The following is a 10,269-nucleotide window of genomic DNA, read 5'->3' as shown; positions in this document are numbered from 1 at the left end:
AGCATGCAAACCGATTGCACTTAAAAAACTAAGTACAGTGGAATCGGTATTGCGTGTTGTATTAACAAATCCTTGTTTAGTATGGTGAACTTACTCTTGAGTTTAAGTTACTAAAATAAATGTGTGCGATGTACTCCTGACTTAGTATAGTCTACTCAGAATTACTATTTCAAACAACTAAGTAATGCCATGTGAACTTTACTTAAAGCGATTCTGATTTACTTGTTAAAACCATGCAAACCGAAGTAACTGTTACTTCTGTAAATTAAGTACTTCAAACATTAATTTTACAGTAATCAATTGACATTGTTATTCTGAAGATATTCTCAATCTCAAACACCAAATGCTCACCTATATGTTAACTCTGTTCTGCGAACTCACTATACACTTGTCACAAATGTACCAGAGAATAAGTATAAAGTATCATAAAATAGAAATATTTAACACACAACCACATTATAGTTGAAAAACAGGTTTATTCTTTGAACATTAACCATTGGTATTTAATTTCCAATGTTAAAATCAAAGTCTTAAAACCTTTTGAATCTGATAAAGTATACATTACCTTGACATTTTTAATTTTATTCTGATTGTATTTTATCATCTTATTTGTCCAGATAAACCTTGTTATTTTAATCAATCAAATTTTGGCACAGGATTTCACAATTTTGAGTTCTTGACTTGGCTGATAAGTTAACTCTTTTTAACCGGATTATGTATTAATATGAATTTTTGAGAAATATACTTGTTTTTATGAGTGTATCCAGTACAGAGATGTGTACTGGGAAAACAGTCAAATCTGTACTTTAGACAGCTGATAGAGATACTAATTGATTTCGAAGAGATTAAAATGTTAGTCATTACTATAAGTGATCAGTACCACTTGAAGACAAAATTCAGACTAAAATGATCAATGTCAAGGTATTAGCGCCAACCCCAGAATATGTCTTCTTACAGAACTAGAATGCGCACACACGCTTATTACACTGCCATAAAATATAAAAATAAAAACATTCTTCAAAGTACAGAGTGAAAGCAACACCCAGGGGTGTGAACAACGGAACGGACAGCGGAATGTTTGCCTATCTGCACATATACAACGGTACCAAAATTGTTTTTCAATAATCTCCCAGTAATATACACAACATTGTCATTTGTGGAAAAACATCCACTGTGTCAAGTTTGTTCTGTCCCAGGCCAAGCATCACTCGTTGAATGTGTTTTTCATAGCTTTAGGGTAGTCCAAGTGTAGCGCATAGCCCAAACAAGAGGCAAAGTGCTTGAGGTAGGTTCTGGAGAATGTCCATTACAATACCTCCTTCAATGATGGCAGTAGACACTGGGTCAAGATGGAGATGATTTGGAGAGAGAGGCGCATCTTCACTGATGACAGTCAGCAACCCAACAGATACCTGGGCCCAGGCCTCATTACTGTCAGAATCCTGTATACAACCAACGAAAAACAACATTACAACAAGTAAATGTTGATAGGCATTATCAATTGTCATCAAGTCATCTGTCCTGCCAACACTTCCCTCCAGCCTATTTTTATTTAAGTTTTCATTTTACACCCAGCTTAAGAACATGAATGAAATTAAGCTCTGATGTCTGTCCTAATATACAATTTATTCAGATACTGTATGTCACTCTGTGTGCTGCATGCTGTGACCGTTCAAGGGATACTCCCCTTTAAAATGAAAATTCTGTCATCATATACTCACCCTCATGTTGTTTCAAACCTGTATGAATTTATTTCTTCTGCTGAACAGAAAGGACGATATTTAGAAGAATATCAGCTAGCCAGACAGTTTCTGGTCTCATTGACTTCCATAGTAGGAAAAATATATACTATGGAAGTCAATGAGACCAGAAACTGTCTGTTCAGCAGAAGAAAGAAATTCATACAGGTTTGAAACAACATGAGGGTGAGTATATGATGACAGAATTTTCATTTTAAAGTGGAGTATCCCTTGAACTGTCACAGCATGCAGCCCATCTCTGTTCTGAACACACAGTGATATACAGTATGTGCTCCTTTAACCTGTTAGCCTTCACCAGAGCGAGGACGCTCTGAAGCGTTTTTTTTTTTAAATAGTTCAAAGTTACTATCAGATTTAATGTTATTACCTTGACAAACTATACATCATTAAAAATATATAAGTCTCACGTTTCAGTATTTGACCACTATTGTATTCTGAGAAACTTATAGTGACAGTTATGTCTTAATTTGTGTCAGGATTTATGTAATGAAAAAATGAGTCGATACCTTTAATATGAATTATGAGCGTCAGCTGCTCCATTCAGAAAAAAACTCCGGTGCTGTTGTCTTGAGAACGCGTGACAAAACAACGTTCCTCAGGGCTTTTGGCTCAAAAATGTGCAGATTTGGAGAAATATTGATATATTACCATAGGTTTACATCATATTTCTATAGACAGGAATAATATTTATTGAATTTATATCCAAATGCGTCGATGTATACATAAAGAGCGCTGGATACTCTGATGTACTGTGTTTTCAATCCATACAGCAGAATGAGGGCGCTCTATGCACAGTTTTTTCCAAATATGGGAGCTCACGAAGAAGAACAATAACCTGTGACCTTCCAGGACGTCACTGACATAAACACAGCTAACGTTAGCTTTCAGAGATCGCTATAACATGCAGATAAAGATGTTTTGAAGACAATAAACATGATTGCAATGATATTTGATTTACCTGTGTTCTTCGAGCCATGTCAGGTATTTTTATAATAATAGATTATATGTATAATGCAATGCTAATCGATATAGACTTTACAAACATGCAGAATACCATAAACTCATTTATTTTCTGTCTGATTTTCTTTTCTGAAGCCAAATAAGCTCATAGAAGATTATTTAAAACACTCGACTTGCGCTATAAAGTAAGTTTGGAGCATAAAATAGGGTTTTAATCTCATAAATTGTCGTGTATTGATGGTGTGCTAAGCTAACATGCTAGCTAGCTCTCTAGTTGCACCTGCCATCTAGCTGTTATTTTTTATGATTTTTTTTCTAAATCGGAATGCTTACTGAAATATTTCTTTATTTGAGAAAGGCATTTGATACAGTTTCAAATGTGAAGTGAAGATTATGAAAGAAATTAGGGGGTGAAACACCGTGATTAGCCAGTCGTTAGCGATTATAATGGAGACAAAGGAAAATAATATTTATGGCCATAAGTCGGCTGGAAAGGTGTAAATGTGAGCAGGAGAGAGTGACACTGAATGGGGCTCGTTTGCACCACAAAACAATAGAGACAATAGACTGAATAGATGCTAATAGATGACAATAAACACAAGTTTGCATTTTAGAGTCAATTCAAAATAAAGTCATTTGAGATGATCTTGAAAAACATTTAACAAAATACAGAGTTTTAGACTTATCACCTTCAAATTTTAAATATAACATGGTCAGACATGTGTCTTTAGCTGGAGTGCATTTCTAGAGTGCTGACGGGCCAACTTCAATTTAATTTTCATGAAGATGTTTCATAAAAATAAATTTCTAATAACTTACACAACTTTGAAGCTATTCATAATTTTTTTTTCATTATGACAATAATTCATTCTACATTTCCAATAAAGTGCCAGGTGTCAGCTTTCAAATGAGACCATACTTGAGCTTTTAGGACGAAGGGTCAATGAATTGAATCTTTTTTAGGTTGGGTATGCAATTTCTGGGGATTTTTCAAAAGTGGCGCTGAAGGCTAACAGGTTAAGATGTGAGAACTTACAAAGGAGGTGTTGTAGAAGTTACAGGGGTCATCACCAAGAAGAACAGAGATGCTTGGAGAACAAGGGTACGCACTGCTGTCACATCTGCTTTCTAGAAGTGGATAGAACAAATACAGTTCAAGAGTTACAATACAAACATTCAAAAGTTACAATACAAACCCATTTTTAAAAGTGTATATGAAAAAGGTGAAACCATGTATGCTTAACAGTGCAGAGAACAGCACAGACTAACACGTCTGTAGTTTACTGACCCTTGAATTAATTTGCTGCCAATTTCAGCCAGTTTCTCTCCAACAAAGTCATTCTCCAAGTTTGTCGTAGCTATCCGGTTGAACTCCGCAAACACCTACAAGACACAGAAAAAATGTAAGTGAGTAGACTGGCTTGAGCCAGAGTGGAAATTTTGGAAAACCTTTGGTTACCAGTCCTAAAACCTAAATACACACTTTGTCATAGGAGAAAACAAACAAAAAAGCATAGCAATATCAATACGTACTTGTCTCTGTAAATAGGGCTGGCCAGCGCTCCAGGGTTTTCACTACAAGTTCAGCCTCCACAATCTCCTGTCTCCGCAGTGGGAAGGTCTGGTCCATCTTAGATCCAATGACAGTTTCACTGGGGTTCCGTTTTTTTCATTTCTTCAACCAGGAGCTTTCTTTCAGCCTCTAGTCTATCTTCATTCCTCTTTTGTCTGTAGAAAAAAATACACTGCTTACAGGTCCACTGCATCTGCAAAAAATTATTTTAAGTGGAAATTTTAGGTGCAAGTTGTAAGTCTTCGGTCATCTAATGTGCATGTGTTTATATATATATATATATATATATATATATATATATATATATATATATATATATATATATATATATATATATATATGTTGTCTACTGTTATCTCACCTCCAGTGTATTGAGACCAACACTGACAAAGCAGCTGTGAAGAGTCCTCAAGCCAGTCGCCACAAGCACTTCTGTAAAGGACAAAGAATGTCTTAGTTAAAACAAAGCTCCACTTACAGTGATGAGATTTGTAATTAAAGACACATGTGAATAATTTACAAGCATTACAGAATAATGCTTGTTTTCCAATATAAATATAAAAAGTATATATATATATATATATATCCTCTTATATTAATATTTGAAGATTCAGATTGAGTTTAAATAATTTAAAAAAATTAAGAGTATAAACAATCCTCACTTAAGTATAATTACAGAACAGCAACCACATTTACTTAAATAAATAATAGTACTTATTTGAAAGAAAGTGTTGGTTTTTTACTAACTTTATTACAGTTCATTAACCCTTTGTACTAAAAGCACAAGTATGATCTCATTTGAAAGCTAACACCTGGCAGTTGATTGTAAATGTAGAATTAATTATTGTCATAATGAAAAATAATTGCTTGAAAGTTTTGTAAAGTTATTAGAAATTTATTTTTTTATTAAATATCTTCATGAAAATAAAAATTTAAGTTGGCATTGTATCAATCTAGAAATGCACTGCTGCTCAAATTTCTGTGTTGTTAATACCCAACATTCGACCAACATACATCCACTGTGTCAACTCGGGGAAAACACAAAATTTGCTGTAGCTACATTTAAATTTTCACTTTCAGTTAAAATAAGATTTTTTTAGGTGAAACCAAGATTGCACCAAACATGTGCTCTGGCTGTTATTTTGCTAATGTTTAACAAATGTTAGCTAATGTTGAGGCAGCAGACAGAAACACAAATTCACACACAAATAAAACATAACTTGATTGAAAACTTACCTTAATATTCCACAAGCAATGAAATCGGTACATTTCCAGCAAATGCGTCAGCACAGTCCAGCAGGCACCACTGTTGTTGCGAGGAAATTGAACGTTGGTAGCTTCTACTGAGCACATGCTCACACCCGAAAATGCGCACAGAATCTATTACGCATGCTCTCACATGTGCTCTCACAAGTGCCGCTTCTTCTTCTTTGTTTTTTCTGCACATTAGGCATTCTTTATTTCACTGCTGCCTCTCAATGGTTTAGTAACGTCATTGCATTCTTTGTTGCTACTTGCTTATTTCAAGTAAGCGTCACTCAAATGATTGAGTAACTTGTTATTTTCACGCTGCTATTGCCTTTAACTCAACAAAACCTAGTAAGAAGTATGTATTTTATATTACTGAGTAAAGTTTACTAAGTATAAGTGAGTCAGGAAAGCTATTGGATTTTACAGTGCACGTTCACATAAACACAGAGTAGGTTATGTCTGTGAACGTACACATCAGGGAAAGAAATTGCATGTGTATATTACATTTGTGTCTTAAAGCTACAATATGCAATTCTCTTTCGCTGTCTTTTATTTGCTTTCTTTCACGGGGTCGCTAACCTCTGACAATAACAAAGGCGTAGGTTGACGACGCAGTGTGAAGCTGAATGATGGGACTTGCTGTCATGCTGAGGGATCTAATAATGTTTATGGATGAGTGAAAACATTCATGTTTTTTAACATGACTGTGGTATGAAGCAGGGCGCGATTGCTAATAAGAGACAGATATCAGCGCCACACGCGAGTCCCTCGGATATTAAGGAATGAGGACATTTCATTCTACCGAACTACCAGCAGTGCTGAATTACTACTCACACAGGTCAGTTTATTAGACGAATGGAACTTGTGAGGTAACGCAGCGCTGTTTCACTTGGTCTAACGTTACACTATCATAATAAACAGCATTTGAGTTTGTTGCAAGTTATAATGTGTGTTAGTTCGTTTGCTATATGAGTCTAGCAGCAAGCTAGATCAACATTAGAATAACATACTGCTCATATTCTAACATTTCATCATGTTGAACTATATTACATTGATTTGTTTTATGTACATTTGCTCAGGTGTCTAATAAAGTAAATGCATGAGCGTGTGAAGTCGTCAAGTCGTTACTCATGAAGCTCTGTCAAGTTCAAGTTAGTCGCGGACGTGGAGCACTCGGCATCTCGTAAATGCCACGGCGATATTGATCGTCATTTTAGTTCTCCTTATTTGTCCCAAATTCTGCTTGCTATGGTCCATAGTATTTGAACGAAACAACAACAGCGTGCCGCTAAAAATTACGCAGTTGTACACCTCTGTCGCCATGGTTACTATGGCAGTACAAGCGGAAACCAGGGAACAAGTGAACATGGACGGGCATTTTTAAAAATTGTGTATTTCTCTGAATTTACAAATTCTTGGAAACATTTAGTATAATGGAAGTACACAATTGAAATAGATATATAACATTGTGCACATGGTTTTTGGATAGTTTGATACACAATTCTTACATATTGTACCTTTAAAGTGACAGCGGCATAATATACAGTACCTACTGCTGGATATACTGTGAATTTGAATCAAACAACAAAAGAAAAACAGAAAATCACTTTCTGCTCTTGATTTAATAACTTTAGTAGCTTTAATAAGAATACATCTCTTACTTAAATGCTGCTGTTAAATGCTCTGGCGAGGAGATAAAAATGGCGGACTGTGAATAGCTCACTGAGGGGAGGAGCTAAACAGATTACATCATTACATCAGATAACGTCACATTGGAGAACATCCCTGAACGGAGTGGATGGATTTTTACCAAGATAGGGTGGTTGTGTACACAGAGACATAATTATGTTCAAAAACAATAAATAAGTGAATTTTTATTAGAGTTTCAGATAATTTAAATAAATCTGAAGTAAAATAAAATATAAATATTAGATTAAAAACTATAATAGAAACTAATAGAAATGTTGCCTTGGGAACTAACTGAAAATAAAACAAGTTTAAATTGAAGTACTATAATTACTAAAATAAACTAAAGCTTAATAAACATATTATAAAAAAAAACTAATGAACAATAACGCAACAAAATAAAATAAAATTAAATAAATGTAAATTAAAAATATGAATAATTAATATAATAGTATATTATTAACACTAAAATAGCATAAACAAAGAGTATAAACTGAAATCATGTGCTGTCAAAATCAAAATCAGGACCATGTTTAAACTTCGTTTTATAATGCTGTTAATCGGTTTATTATTTCATAACAGTTATTTGCTGTTATTTGTTTTCTGTAATGAACTACAGTATGGGGCTATTCTGGTGAAACTTCAAAAAAAAAAAACGCCCATGAAAAAGTAAAAAATACAAAAATACAAAATACAATATTTAGAATAAAAAAAGGCTTGTGGTCTGTTTGGTGGCCTTGTTCTTATTGTGTCATGTGATTGTTGGATACCGTAGATCATACCATCTGATTTGTTCTCAAGTTATTTCAAGTTAAAACTGCAAAATGAAAAAAGAATCAGGTTGCAGCATTTAGAATTTACTCTAGATGCATCCAGCCTTGGTGCTCAAGTGGGAAACTCAGGTTCCAGTCTGGCTTGTGACTTTGTTATTCTCCAAAATACCAAATATAAGAGTCAAGAAGTCCCTTGATTCCACAAAAAAAAAAAGTCATTAAACAATGAAACTGAAAACTAAAAGTCATTGAGCACCCTGTCAGCAGAGCTCAAACTACTCACTCTTTGATCCAACCAGAGTTTTTTTTTTTCAGTGACCTGAAACTAAGAGAAGTCCTGCCCTCACAACAGCAATCTGGATACCTGCGATAACAGGTGAAAAATGTTGGAAGCAATCCACTCTGGCAGCGCTAAAACCTTTCCGATCCCTCCACTTCATTAGGAAGTCTCTAATCTCTGCAGTCTCCAGCGCTGATAAGGCCTCAGCACTAATGCAGACGAGTCAAAGTTCAAGCCGCCTTCGATGTTCCGATGCTTAACGCACTAAAGTTCCTGCATGTTCATTAGACAGCTTTATCTGAAGAGTCTTCCCCAATAGCCATCAAGATGGGGGGAGAGGAGGAGAAGAGGAGAGAGGAGAAGATGGTGTGGTCAAGAGCAGATAAGCGCTGGGCTCTTGTCTGACCCTCTTTCTCTGGCCTCTTAAAGCTCTCGTCTGTTAAGTCCTTTGAGCAGAGCGAGCGAGAGAGAGAGAGCTCGTCGAGAACTTCGCTCTCTCTTCAGATGAGGGACGAGAAAATCCCTGATCGCCGTGCCTCGGCCTTGATGTCCTCATGCCGTTGCATCTCCGACTGCCTGACACCAGTGCAGCGGCCCTGCAGTCATCAATTTTGCATCGCTATTTAGAAGCCTATGGCAATTTCCGCATCAGAATCGTCTGGCCCGTGGCACGCATAACGAGGGAATATTTATACAAATCCCTCTCCCCCCGTGAAATTGCTTTTCAAAGGCAAGATATGATTTTGTAACCCCTGCGATATCAAAGGCACGGCGCACCGGAGGGAGGACGCACATATATTTAAAGAGCATATGAGAAGGATGACAGGACGAAGTAGCGTTCGCACCATCGGCCTTTGAAAGCTGCTGTCGGTTTTTTGTTTGTTGGTGTGTCGGGTGTCATTACTGATTGGATGGCACTCATGAAGCTGTTAATTGGCGCTGACGGGCTGCTTTTAACTGGGTTTAAAGGTACCAGTGTTCCCGATGTAAACAGGAAGGAACATCTTTCAGACATATACTCAAAAGTTGGATGCTGTTTGAACAGATCGGCCATTTTAATGCTCTTTGAATCAGCGTCACCGTCATTTTTAAGTTTAACAACTGGTGCGATATCTGAACGTCAGATCTTTAATTCATGTGTGCACTAGTTTTCAGGTCTCGTGTGACTTTGGGAAATTCTGAGATACTCGACACAAATGAACAGTTTGCTGCCGTTGTGAGAGCGCCAATTACATCTTGGTTTGGCCTGAAGCATTAATGTGCACTTTGTGTGTATTGATGAAATCTTACATGAAATGATCAAGTGTTGTCATTCTTTGATGTAGATGTTTTTGCACATCTGATCTTTAGATAATTGTTCGTTCCTGGTCAGTGCTCAATGTCATGAGATCTCAGCGTGGTCACCTGATCAAAACAAACAGAATACACAAGTCTTCCTTTCTGTGGAGAGAACTGTGTTGTTGATTGATTTTCATTTTGTAACCTTTCTGAGGACAAATATTTTCTAACATATAACACATTTTGTCATGAAAAAGTACAATGTCAAGTCAATAAATGTATACAAAAATGTGTCAGACAAAACTTGTAGAATTTGTGCGAATAGAAATGATAAAAGATGTTTGTTTTGATTAAAAATCATAAGTCTCGGCGGAGGTCTATAGTGATGCAGTGTTTATAGGAGCAATAGTGATACTTCCAAATACTGCAATCTTGGCCAGAATAACTGTTGTTTTTTTTATAAAGTGGCTTAAGATTTGGAATAGAATTGTTCACTTCCATCATGAGAATATTTGAAATGTCTATATTCTAATTCATTATGATTTTTTTGTGAATCTTATTAATCTAATACAATGGTTTAGTAAACATTTTCTGAAGAAACTTGATCGCTTTATTTGAACAAATTTAATTTATAACAATATTTGCGTAGACTGTCAATGGAGGGACAGAACTGGCTCAAATTTCATTTAAAATATCTCCATTGGTGTT

The 10,269-nt window shown here is 35.7% G+C and overlaps 1 long non-coding RNA gene across 1 annotated transcript; it reads right to left on the bottom strand.

The window, feature by feature from the left end:
• Positions 1-1,147: 1,147 nt before the first annotated feature.
• LOC307005696 lies at positions 1,148-5,753 on the bottom strand. Its single transcript, XR_013799317.1, has 6 exons — positions 5,530-5,753; positions 4,655-4,725; positions 4,254-4,486; positions 4,009-4,103; positions 3,757-3,848; positions 1,148-1,442 (listed from the first exon to the last, which is right to left on the bottom strand). It is a non-coding gene; the product is annotated as an uncharacterized lncRNA (long non-coding RNA).
• Positions 5,754-10,269: the final 4,516 nt, after the last annotated feature.

The sequence above is a fragment of the Phoxinus phoxinus genome, assembly GCF_949152265.1.
Source record: "Phoxinus phoxinus genome assembly, chromosome: 10".
NCBI classification, from domain to species: Eukaryota; Metazoa; Chordata; class Actinopteri; order Cypriniformes; family Leuciscidae; genus Phoxinus; species Phoxinus phoxinus.
This window is presented reverse-complemented; position numbering and strand designations above follow the sequence as displayed.